Below are 13051 nucleotides of genomic sequence, written 5' to 3'. Positions count from 1 at the left end.
AGTGATTAACAGATTAATAACATAACAAGAAGTATTATGTGAGAGAGTAAGAAACAGTCACACAGGCACAAATATGTAGTAGAAAACTAAGCAGAAGTTACTCATTTAGTGATTTCAGACAACCTGTCTTAAAGGTATTGGAAACTGGCAACAAAGATGAACTGCTTTCCCAGGAGGAAGACTATTATCATAGGCTAAATAGCTGTTTAAGAGCAAAAGTTGTTTCAAAGAAGAAAACAGATGCTTAACTAATTTTTAGACATTTGTCAGAAGTGGAAAAAAACCTCACACAAAACCACCAAATTCATGAAAATAAGTTTCCTTTAAATATCCTGGGAGTTTTATAGCCTAAGCTGAAAACCAAACAAAAAACCATACAGCATACTGTCTTTGAAAATCTTGTGTCCTAACGCTCTGTCCTTAGGCATCTATAGCAAAGCTTTCTACATCCCAAAAATCTTCATGCTGCTTCTGGATTAGCTAACTGAGAGCTGATGCAATTGAGGATTTCATTTATCCGCAGCTTGTTATGTGCTGCGAGGGCATTACAGGCATTTTCCCTAGGTTCAGCCACAGAGACCAAGTCCCTGTTCCAGAGGAGTGAAGAAATTGATGAAAACATCCTACAGACCATTTTCAATTTCTGTAATACCTTCTTTCTGCATGATGAGTGCTGACTATACACCTAAAATTCAAGTGATCTGTGTCTGTGCTATAGCAATTACTAGCTCCTCATTCAGAGAAAAGTCAACTGCAGGAGATACAGGCTTTGAGAGGTTAGCCTTGAGTTTAGTGATCAGAATCCTGAAGTTGAGCACAGAAAGTCAGCCAAGTATATGAAGTTCCCATGCAACAAAGATCCTAGATACTTAAACCAAAATGTATAACACTTGCTGTCCACAAATAATTTTCTAAGTCCTGATTTGAAGGAAACAGTCATGGTTTTGGTTGTTAACTCCCCTACATACTACTTAACTCCACTACATACACTCTTTTGGAATCATCATTTTATCTATCACTATGTATTGAGGCCAGATTTCAGTTTTGACTAAGTTTATGGTGCTAGCAGAACATAAATAAAAATTAAGGTAACTTAAAAATCCTGTAACAATACAATTCACATTGCATTGGGAATATATCTTAATAGTGTATACAATAGCACCCAGAAATTAAAGCAGATATACACTGTCATTAAATAGATATCTAAGATAATTTATCCAAGAATTAAGTCTTGGTTGTACAAAAAGACACTTGTCTGGAGATGGACAAAGTCTTCTGAAGCTCCTTTTTGTGTCTTTTTCAAGATTTCATGTGATTAGCTTTTTTTTATTATTTTTTTTTTTAAATGCAACTTGGCCTCTGAAATGCACTTTTAAAAGCTGCCCCTTTCTTCCAGGTGCTAAGCAAGATTCCTTTTGGAAGCCAGAAACTTTCTGAAAAAAATGTCCCATTAGTAATTTACGTGAAAATATTCATTCTGGGTAGCAGAGCTAAAAATATTATCAAAAAGTATAGTCCTCTGACAGTTAAAAATTAGCTTAGAGTTTTTGATTTGTCTTAACAAGAAAAACATAGTTCTGGAAGAAATAGTTGGATCATTAAATTTGATCCAATCCTCTGTTCTTGTATAATATCATATTATAGAAATAAGGCTGGAAAGAAGTTTTAGAGATTATCCAGTTATCTAGTCTCCCCATCTTGAATTGGTCACAGTGCTCAAAAAAATTTGTCTAGACTGTTCTTTAAAGCTTGCAGGAAAAAGTTTCCCTAAGCACCCTATGCAATATATTTTAGGGCTCAATGACTCTTACTGTCAGACAGAAAGCATGCAACAGTCAGTTTATAACCAATTATTGTGCTAGTGTTGTCCTTTAGTCAAACAGATTTTCCCTTACTTTCCTTCCAGTATAGTTATAGAAAGTAATTTTGTTTCCTTCTAGCCTTCATTTTGCTATGATAAATAACTCAATTTACTTATTCCCAGAAAAAAATACCTCTCTATTCCCTAAGACTGCTATTAATGTCTATTCTCTTGTCCAGTCTAATAGTTACTTCAGATAGGGGATTGAAGCAATACTCAGTCTTCTGTCTAGGTAAGGTCATCCTTGAGCTGATTTTCTGATTAAGTTGTAAAATAATATCTGAATTTTGAGCAACCAAAGTCCAGTTTGCAGAGGACAGCACCACAGAACAAATGGCTCTCAAATATACCACTAACACCAATGAAAACATTTCCAGCTAAAAGTAGGACATTATTAGTTCACTGTAAGTAAAATATCTCAAGTAAATGTGTCATTTGAACAAAATCATTTTGAAAGAAAATGTATAGGGAAAAGGGAGATCGAATTCCCATAAACGTGCTGTTTTGATAATGGAATCTTTTTTCACCCAGGTCTAAAGTGGAAAGAATTCTGGTGAAAATTTAAAATTAGATTCTTACAGATCTCTATGTATTGGCCACTAAATGCAGCATCTTCTTTTTGAGAGATGACTTTTATAATGCCTGGGATATTTTCATTTAAGAGCACACTATTCTCATAGTGCGAGCACACTATTATCATAGACAAGCCATGATAATCAACTAAATTAAGTTCCCTACAAGTTTACTCCTTTCTCAATCCTCTTCTCATTTTCTGCCTTCTTTCTTTTCCCTCCTACTTCTCCTCCTTTGAACACAGTGTTAAAAGACTGTGACCAAGAGCTGTTGTTGAGCCAACCTAGTGGAACAAATCTGCTGAATATAGCTGAATATCGTATAATAGAAATGGAATTTAACAGCAACTCACAGCAATAACAATTAGGTGAGAGAACAAGCTGGTTTTGAAGACATGTTGTCATTCATGCCAAAAGATGTGGTCAACTTACTATTTCTCTGTCAAAAGCCTTGGTATCTCACTGTGACTGGCAATAAAAAAGTGAAATATTAATGTACCTTGCTCATACTCCTGAATATTCTGCAGTAGAACCAGTTTTCTAATGCAATGTGAGTAGGGATATGAGATTTGTTAAAGCAAAGAAGATTGCAAGTGCATGAAGAAACATTTTGCTGAGTGTAAGAAACACGCAAAGCTTTGTACAGTAGCTCAACTATCTCTGTGCTTCAAAGCGATGGCTGAAATTTCCCCTGAAGCCTACAATACTGCAGGGAAATGAAGAGTCAAAAAAGGCCTGTACTGCAATCTGTACAGTTCTGTGGCCACTGATAAGCTCAAGTGATCAAAACTTTGAAGTGTGAATAGGTCCTCTGAAAACCTCAAGGATTTCTGAAAGGAACTGTCTGAAGTCGTTCTCCAAACCATCTTTGAAGGCAGCTTGTGTCAGTATAGGTTGTTTAGACCTCAGGTCAGCAATATTTTTTTCTGAGATAATTCCATTTCTTAGTGTGCTGCTCTCTATTTATTTCCTTACACAAAAAATAATCATCACTGGCATCCCACAAGTTACTTGTGGAACCTGTCTTTTGGTTATTTTTCCTGCTATGTGATTTTATGTTTGTGTTTTGCAGACAAAGATTTGAAATAAGAGAGAATCAGGTTGAATGGTAATTTTAGCTAAAAGAATACTAGAAAAGTTTCTGTATGCTTTCAGTACTACTAGAGCTAGGGAATTCAAACAGTAAAATGTAGTGCTTGGAAGGAATAACTTCTAACTGAAATGTTGGAGGATATATCACTGAAGAATGATGTGGAGGGCTTTTTGTTGTTTTTATTTATTTATTTTTTAATAACTTGGATTTATTTCTGTGTCTTCTTGCTGTGTTTTTTGCCCTAAAGACATGCTGATTTTTTTCAATATTAGGCACTCTTTAATGAAAAGTTTTCTGTGAGCCATTAGAGTCCACATAAGTTAAGCTTTCACTCTGCTCTGCCCAGAGTGTGTAATTTCTTAGTAAAAATGTAAGCTTTGTGCTTTGGATTTAAGTATGCAAATAATGTAATAGCTGTACTCATGTGCTCTTCCCTAAATTTCTTTTTGAAAGTCCTATTATTGCTATTATAACATGTGAAGCCAAGTTACAGTTCCATGACATGGAAATACCCTCTGTGTTATTCTCTCCCACATTTCTGTGCCTCATGCTATGCTTTCATTTATTCTTTAAAAGAATGCCGGTCTGAACCAGAACTAAGGGAATGTCTGAGCCAGTACAAAAAACTGATTAAATGCAACATACATAAAAATGCAGCAACACACCTGCTACGTCAGCCAACAGTGTTTGAACCATCAGAACGTCCTACTAAGTACTCACTCTATGATAACAGTAAACCTTTGACCTTGGGTGCAAGGTCATATCTGAACAATTTGGTTATGTGTGCAGACATCCAGCTGAGCTGAGTTTTAGAATTTCTGACCTTATTTTGAATGGTCTGTAGTTTACTTCTGCTTTCCACTGCTTTTTTAGCACTGCTAACACTGTGTTTCAGGGACAATTTCTTTGTTCTGTACAGAGAGATAAACTGTAAAATTAAGTTGCATCAGCAAAGCAACTTAGTTTATTTAACACATTTTCTCAATAAAAAGTACAAAAAAGGAAGAGCTGAAGCAAATAATTTTACAGTGAGTTGCTATCTGCATTTCAGAAACGTATTGGTCTACAAAATTCCCATAAATCAGTTAGGTTTTTATATATTTACATAACACAGCTAATTGCAGATAGTTATGTATTCTTTCCCTGCACTGCTTAAAATATTGGCACAGAAATAACACTAGATCTATCTTGTGGCAAAATGCCATAGCGTCGTCCAATTTCCAAGGAGCCATATGGCAATGGTACAGCCATCTGTTTGTCTTGATATTCCTTTCCTGGCAAACCTTTTACCCATATGGGTTATTGGTGCCCTCATCTGTGTATATCATGAAGAGGTTCAAAACCAAAATCTATAATTTTCCCTGGTATAACTTCTAACAATTTCACTGAACATAAAGATCACACTATCCCCATGTTTAACCTCATCCATTTTTGTTATGTACACACCTGCCTTCTTCTGTTAGATGCAGGAACAATTTGATTTCCAGAATTTGTGAAAGCTGTCATCACAAGCTGTCAGGTTCGAGGCATCATAATCATCTCAAAGGACTGATAGCTTGTGCATTGTGGATTTGAAACTTCATCACTAAAGAGATTAAATGATCCATCCTTTTACATGCTGACAGGGTAGCAATTTTGTGTCAGTGTACAGATTCATGCATTCAGACAATAAGGCCATGCCAAATATATGCAGAGTCCTTTTACATTTTCTGTGATAGCCATTTTCAATAATGTCTAAAATGTTTGACATTCACTGTTTAGAATAATTTTAAGTAAGGGAGAGTGTCGACTTTCAACCTGATGTATCAGCAAGCCTGAGTGAAATCATGTTTATATTCCATTTAGCAATCTGCTCTTTAATTTCCTCTTTATACGAAAGAGTTGTAAATTGGATACATCCAGAGTACAAAACAGACATTTTAAGTGTATATATGTTTCAAATCACATCAGAATAGATAAATATAGCCTTTGTTTATCTGGGGATTTTTTCCCTTGTTTTTAAAATAGTACAAACAATTCCATTTCAGATACCAAGAAAATGCAAAAATGCAAGGAAAAATAACATAAGCTAATACATTTGTGAGGACTATACTGAATTATGTACATAATAAATTGTTTTGAAGCTCTTAGGTGTTTGTTGACTAATGAACTATATTGACTTGTTGCATTCCACAAATTTATAATGCAGGTTATTTATGAAATTCATTGGTTTATTTGGCAACTTTGTTGCCTTTGTTTGAAAGATCATGTTTTGTGTAAATTATACTAGTTATAATTCACGCTATGTACTTTTATGAAAATTTAATTGGATTATATCTCTGATCTTCTGATAGGATTTAAAAAAAAAAGGTAAATGTATTCATTTGCATTTTAAGGATGCCATATGTAGCCGGAGCAGAGAGATTTTTCTGAGCAATTTCTTCTGCATTTTGTAGGCCTTGCTTGACATGACTTTAGAAGCTGCAAGCTGTGTGAAACTATGCAATGTTTATATTCGTTAGCTGTGTGTTTATAGTTATAAGGAATGAGAAAATAGTATGTTTATAGTAAGAAAGCCTTGACAAACTGGAGATAAAGGTACACCTGCAGAGTCTCGGAAAACCCCTAAAGGTGGATCAATAGAAAGGACTTTGCATGCCAAAAATGATCTCAGGCTGTGTGGACAGAGCACCAAATCCAATGAACTGAAGGCATGAGACACGTGCACAGACTGAGCTATCGAATCACCTTGTTGTGAGCACGTACCTGGAACAAACTAAACTGTATAAAAGTTGACTCATTTAAATAATAAATTGGACATTGCTTTGATCACATTAATTCTCCACGCGTTGTTTCTGAACTCCTGCCATCCACATCCATATTTGCTGCTGATTTCAGTTTAGTGAATTTTAAGACAAAAATCTCTTTGATTCTCAAGGTTCTCTGCCACGACCCTTGTTTTTGAAAATTCTTTGTTCAAGAATAAACTATTAGGAAATCACATTTTCTGTCCCTTTCTCTTTTAGATGAACTTGACCAGAGTTTTCATCATTCATTTTAGAACCCAGATTGTTCTCCAGCCCTTCAAAAACTTCTGTTGCACAAAGCACTAACAAATCAACCATTGGCTTTGACAATAGCAGGACTTTATATGCCATAAAATATAGCATGTTTGTGTGCATATGTGTGTTTTTATCTCCACTGCTGATCTGTACAATGTGTCTATTGGCTGCAGACATGTTACAATTTATGGGTCTTTTCTTTCTAATCACCTTCCACGTTTGTTCACACACCTCCCTCTGCTGTATCTGTGGGCTGTGTATTTCAGATGTAGATGTTAGAATCAAATTTGGCAGTAAACAAGTTCTATTTTTGTATAAAATCTTTCAGTGAAACAAAGAACAAAGTGTTCTCAAGACTGTTAGTCCAAGGCTGCACCAGAAAGGAAAGAGTTTTAATGATTGAGGAGTTAATAAAAGTTTAATTTTTTTTTCCAGAAGACATCCTAATTTAACCTGTCAGCTTTACTGTGGTGTTGAGTTTTCTGTATCAGGTGCAAATGCTCTCTACTTTTCATTCTGAGCAAGATAATTTGTCTCACTCTCTGTGCCTGAATGGGGCTCTTTCATTCCATGTGCAGATATAATACTCCCTAACAGTGTTCAGACATTTCTGCCTTCTCTTGTTTCCTTTAAACTTTCTGCTAACTGAGGACACTTGCATTTGAAAAGCTGCTTGCCCTTCCAAGGGGTCAAAGTTTCTATTTTGGGACACCTTGAACTTATCCTCTTGGTCCCAATTTAGTAAATATAACTCTGCCTAGCGACTCAGATTCTGCCTTAAAGGTCTTGGCATAACTAAGAGACAGCTGTGACATTTCTCCTTCTTTTTTCCCACATGTCAGTGTACTAGCAACACATGAATAACACTGTCATGAAATGAGCCTAGGGCAGAAAGAATAAACAGATAAAGTATTGGGGTGCAGTGGTTATCAAAGTAAAGTAGAGGATAACAGTCTTGAATATACTGGTTTCTGGATTCTGCAGTAAAATTGCACCAGTCTCTACAAAAAGGTAAAGATCAGAGGCAATACACTTGCATCAGCATGTCACTTCACCCAAGCTAATATTGCCACTGATAGTCCCTGCTAATTACTGCAAGGCTATTCAATTAGAATTTCTGCTTGCTTCTCTACACTGTGCAGCTTTACTGGCATTTAAAAGACTAACAGAAAATGTAAAACAGGTTCAGGTACTTAAAACATGAGACTACAGCTGAACTATGGAGTGAGATGGTCTTCAGTGCTTCCCAAAATCCTCATCCCTAATATTTCAGGCTGATGACCCACCCAGATCACATCACACCTCCCATCTAGGTGAAAGTCTACCTTACACTTTCTTGAAAAGAATAGGTAGAAAGATGAATGGTGGAAGGAATCGTATGTGTCTAAAGTTCTTCTTGAGACAAAACTGGGTGGTAGCTGGAACAGATAGCCAGACTGAGTCCATCAGGTAAATACAAAATACGTTGGTTTTGAACATGGAATTTATAAAGATATGGAAACAGTGTGAATTTTAAGAAATTCCCTTTTATCACATTACAGCTTCTCTGGTAGCTTGTGTATCACTTTCCCCAAACTATGTTTTGTGTTACTGTGAATGCACTATATAAAGAAATAATATGATCTGAAAGTTCAGGTAGCTTTAGAAATGAGGCTGTAAAATCTCAGTTAAATGCCTCTAAATAAGTCTGAAGCTGAGCACTCACCCTGAAATCCCAACCAGTAGAGTTAATTTTCTGCACAGTGGCTAGTATGAGACTAAGTTTTGGGTTTGTGCTGAAAACAGTGATGATAATCTAGAGATGTTTTTGCTATTACTGAGCAGTGCTTATGCAGAGTCAAGGCCTTTTTCTGCTCTTTGTACTGCCACACTGGTGAGGAAGCTGGAGGTGCATAGGAAGTTGGGAGGAGAAACAGCCAGGACAGATGAACCTCATTGACCAAAGGGTTATTCAATACCATATGACAATGATATAGCATGATATGCCAATGATAGCATATAAAGCTAAGAGAAGAAGGAGGAAGGGGGGCATTTGGAATGATGGTGTTTGTCTTCCCAAGTGACTGTTGTGCATGATGGGGCCCTGCTCTCCTGGAGATGTCTGAACACCTGCCTGCCCATGGGAAATAGTGAATTAATTCCTTGTTTTGCTTTGCTTGCATGCTTGGATTTTTTTTATCCAATTAAATTGTCTTTATCTCAACCCACAAGTTTTCCAGCTTTTACCCTTCTAATTCTCTCTGCAGTCCTGCAGGTATGGGAGTGAGAGAGTGGCTGTGTGCTGCTTGGCTGCTGGCTGGAGTTAAACCATGACATAGACTTATAATGAATCAGTGTAAAGTCAGCTTATAATAGCATTAGTCAATGGTTTAGTGTAGTTAGCAATAATAAAATTAAATGGTCACAGCATACAACTTACTACAGATAAAGAAATAGGATTGGTGAAGGCTTTAGTGTTTTTTCCTCTCGCTGACAGTAAGCTATGTAGATCTTCAGCTAGTGAACTCATCAAGCTTACCCCTGACTTTATTAGAAATTGCAAATTTACCTCTTGAGCTACTGTATTTAAAATATGGATACCATTAATTGGTAGTGATGTCAGGAATAATTCCTGTAAGCAGAAGACCAATGTACATGTCACCCTCACTTTGATCCTTGTGAAACAACTCTTGCTCCTGGACAGGTTTCACCAAACACTGCTGTTTTCCACTGAGTCGTGTGCAAGCATGGCTGGAAGGTTCCTGGCATATTATCCAATGTTATATTAATGGAAAAGATCTTTGGCATTAACACTGTGAACAAACTGTTCATTTTCTAAATCCATTCAGACCTTGGACACAATGTTCAGGTTCACCAATTTCTTAGACCAAAAGCATAAAAAATCCTCTATGAAAACACAACAAAACTGCAGGTAACTACAGATTTTAAAGTAAGTAAAGATTTTGGAAGACTTGGAAAATAACAATATTGATATTGTTTATTTCTTATTAACATCAGATTGGATAAGAATTGCAAAACCTGATGTTTCATAAGAAGGGGAATGAGAGGACTGCTGTACACATCAAATGCAACAACTTGTGGTCTCTCAAGAAAGTCATGAGTCCACTTGTGCTGAGATATTGCTCTACAGCTAAAACCACTTTTTTTGTCCAAAAAAAGTGGAAAAAAACCCTCAGATAATAAGAGTTCTCTAACCTGTTTGTGTATTATAACTCTACCTTTTCATGTAACCTTTTACAAGATCATTTCAACAGCCTGACTGTAAGAAGTGAACAAACAAAAGTATTTTTCTCATTTTGTAAAATTGATCTCTTTAATAAACAAGACACAGTTTGACTGTGATTCACAATAAATAGTATACACAGGATGCTTACAATTTTGCAAGTGTTGTTGGCAGCAGGTAAAAGGAAGCTTGACCACCACTACCTATTTCAAGAGAAAGAAGCCATACTGATTGCGATGGGTTACTTGACAAGATATCTACACTTGAACTAAGGATTTGTTATAGCTTTTTGTTACTTTTATTTGGTTAATTCAGAAATCATGATATTGCCTATAGTTTTGACTGAAGTTTAAAACCAGATTATATTCTTGCACTAATGAAACATCTGTCCAGTTTCAGAGACTTTTTAGAGTACTGACTTCAGTTTGGCTTTCTCTCTCTTGACCATAAGCTATCAAAGAGAAAAGCTGTCTTTTCAAAGATAACACCTATTTGGGACATAAAATCCCCAATTTTTTTAAAAGAAGAAGGAATGAGACTTGATTAGATTAAAAAGAAGAAATAAGGTTGAAGAATGAATTGAATAAGGACTTCATTTATGTTGAATCCAAGTTAAATTTTGAGTTTTTTGTGAAAAAAACAGAACCATAGCTGGACCATAACTTGGATGCGTTTGTTGAATCAAAACAAAAAAAACCCACAGTGCTTCCTCTTGTGAGGGACCGAAAAAAGTTATTAAAGTTATTTCTAGCTCTAAACAACTCTGTGTATGCGGGGAGGGGGCAGATTGGGTTCTGCTAAGGTGGACTTGTGCTCTGCCCCCCACATAACCCTGTTTCCTTGAGAGCCTTTAGTGTAACTGTCAACCACTGGCACACTGGGAGCACTACCCTACATCACATCCTCTGGAGCCCCTAACCCAGCCCCAGAATGGCTGGCAGACTGAAAGCCCCCACCTTGAGGGAGGTGACCACAGGAGTCCAGAGCAAATAAAACCAACACCACGCAGCCACTGCATTGTTGTGGCCCTACCGACCTTGGACTTGTGGAGCTGGATCTACCCTGGACCTAAGGCAGCAGCTATAATTCTCCCACTCTCTTTCCCTTTCTCTCTCTCTCTCTCCTTCCTTCTTCTTCTAGTTTCCTTTTTCTCATATTTGGGCAACTTAAATCTGGATGGGTTGGAATTTGCTAAGTCAATGCTTTGTGAAATGCTTTATGTTGATTGCTTAAACTTTTGCCAAGTTCCTTTATTTTCCAAAATTTGCTAGTAAAAGTGTATTTTACACAGTAGAAGTGTATTTTGACCCCTCAAAAAGTGTTGTAGCGTTTCGCCCATGCCTCGAGGTATAAAAGAACTGAAGGCCCTTTTAATAAATCCTGTGGGCAGGTTGTATCTCTTGTATCTCTTTAAAGCAAAAGCCCTTCAATGAGCTTGTGAGAAGTCTCGCACCTCTTTTCTCCTCCTGCCCCTCACCTGTCTGCTGAAAAGTTTGTGCCACTAGCACTCCAGGGCAACACAGTGCTACAGCTTCTTGTCTTCTACACCATTTTCCAAATCAAGGGAGAGAGAAAGAAGCTGTGGCACTGTGGGGAAATGAGAGTATGTAACAGCTGAAGAGGGGAAAACCATGTCCTGAAGGAAGATCTGTCAATTGTTATTTAATCTTTTCTAGTCTTTAAAATTTCATTTTCTAACACTGACACCTAATGAATTGTTATGAATATTAATCAAAGTTAAAAACAATACAACTTCAGTCATAACTGGAGGGGAACTGGAAGCAAATTGAAAAAACTTCCGTTTTTTTCCACTTTACACAGTAGGAATAAAGGAAATGGAGAAGTAAAGCCACTGGTCCCTTTTTCTAACACAAGACAGAGGATTATACTGTGACAGGATATTTCTGATTCAATTCTTTCCATTTCAAGATAGTTGCAAATTATTTGTGAGAGAATGCAGAGAATTTCCAGCATAGGCATACATAAAATAATTTGTTGTTTGTACAATGCTTATGCCCACCTAAAATATATGAATACAATGGCAAGGGCTTGAATTGATGAAGAAAAGGGAACTTACGAATCCCAGAAAGATGGATGCAGAAAAAAAATATTCTGAATGCATGACTCTGACTTATGTTGTACTCATTTCTAGTTTTCTTTCAAAAGAAAATTCCAATTAATTGACCTGACTCTTTAAACATGTTGATTTTGGCAAGATTTCATATTTCAGTGAAAACCAGTCCTGTCAAAACAGTTGAAACCAACTGTGTTTTCAGGAGTAATGGCTGACTTATGCCCTAAAGCACAAGAATTTCTATACAGTATGTTGGAAGAGCAGTAGTAGTCCAAAAGGTTTTGATGGTGCAGAGGGACCTGGATGGGTTACTCATTGCTTACTTTGCTAAGAGATTGAAAAAAAAAAAACAAAAAACTTTTTTGATAATGTTATGTACATAAGATTTTCCTTCTCTGCCCATCCTAAACCAATGTCCTTATAGAGGTTGGAGATCACCTGTTCATAGACTTAGAAGGCAAGTTTCTCACTGCCTATAGCTCATTAAAAAATTTGTTTTTATAACATATTCTCCCTAATTAAAGTGTGCCTAATTAAAACTGCAATATTTTACTACAAATCTGCTATGCATACTTTAATTTTATTATGTCCTGCTGTCCAGCAATTCAGTAGTAGACTGAATATGCTTCATTCATTTTCCCTACTTTGTTAAAGTGCTGTGTTATGAAGTTTCAGGTTGATTTCTTTGTGAACTATGCATGCAATTATCGAAGACCATATCTACAGAATCCACTGCTGTTTTGTTTTCAGAAGTGGTGCATTGTGATAGAAGCAAAAAGCTAACACTGCAATCTTTCACGAAGACTTCATTTTGTTTGTCATTTTTGCCTTATTGTAATTTAAAATGAGTCTGTTAGAATAGGAATTTGCTATTCTTGTTTGCAGACAAAATTCACAGAATGGGTTTGGTTAAAAAGCTACAATAAGAGCAGCACTCATTCTGGTTATGCGTTCAGTCAGAATGAAAGATACTTTAAAAATGTACAATACAGCATAGTCCAAAAGGCTTAGTACTGTGCAGGGCTAACATTCATAGAATTGTAATTGGATAATATACTTGAAAAATGTTCAACATGAAGTATGAAAATAGGTGCAGTTTCATTTTTTTTTTCCTGTGACTGAAACACAAGAGATAATGGAAAAAAAAAAGAAGTTAAAATAAGCAGTTATTAATGAAAACAGGAGTA

This window comes from Pipra filicauda, unplaced genomic scaffold, assembly GCF_003945595.2.
Source record: "Pipra filicauda isolate LSUMZ 115617 unplaced genomic scaffold, ASM394559v2 scaffold67_size6003252_pilon, whole genome shotgun sequence".
Lineage (NCBI taxonomy): Eukaryota > Metazoa > Chordata > Aves > Passeriformes > Pipridae > Pipra > Pipra filicauda.
The sequence above is the reverse complement of the archived record's forward strand: the minus strand, read 5'-3'. Positions refer to the sequence as shown.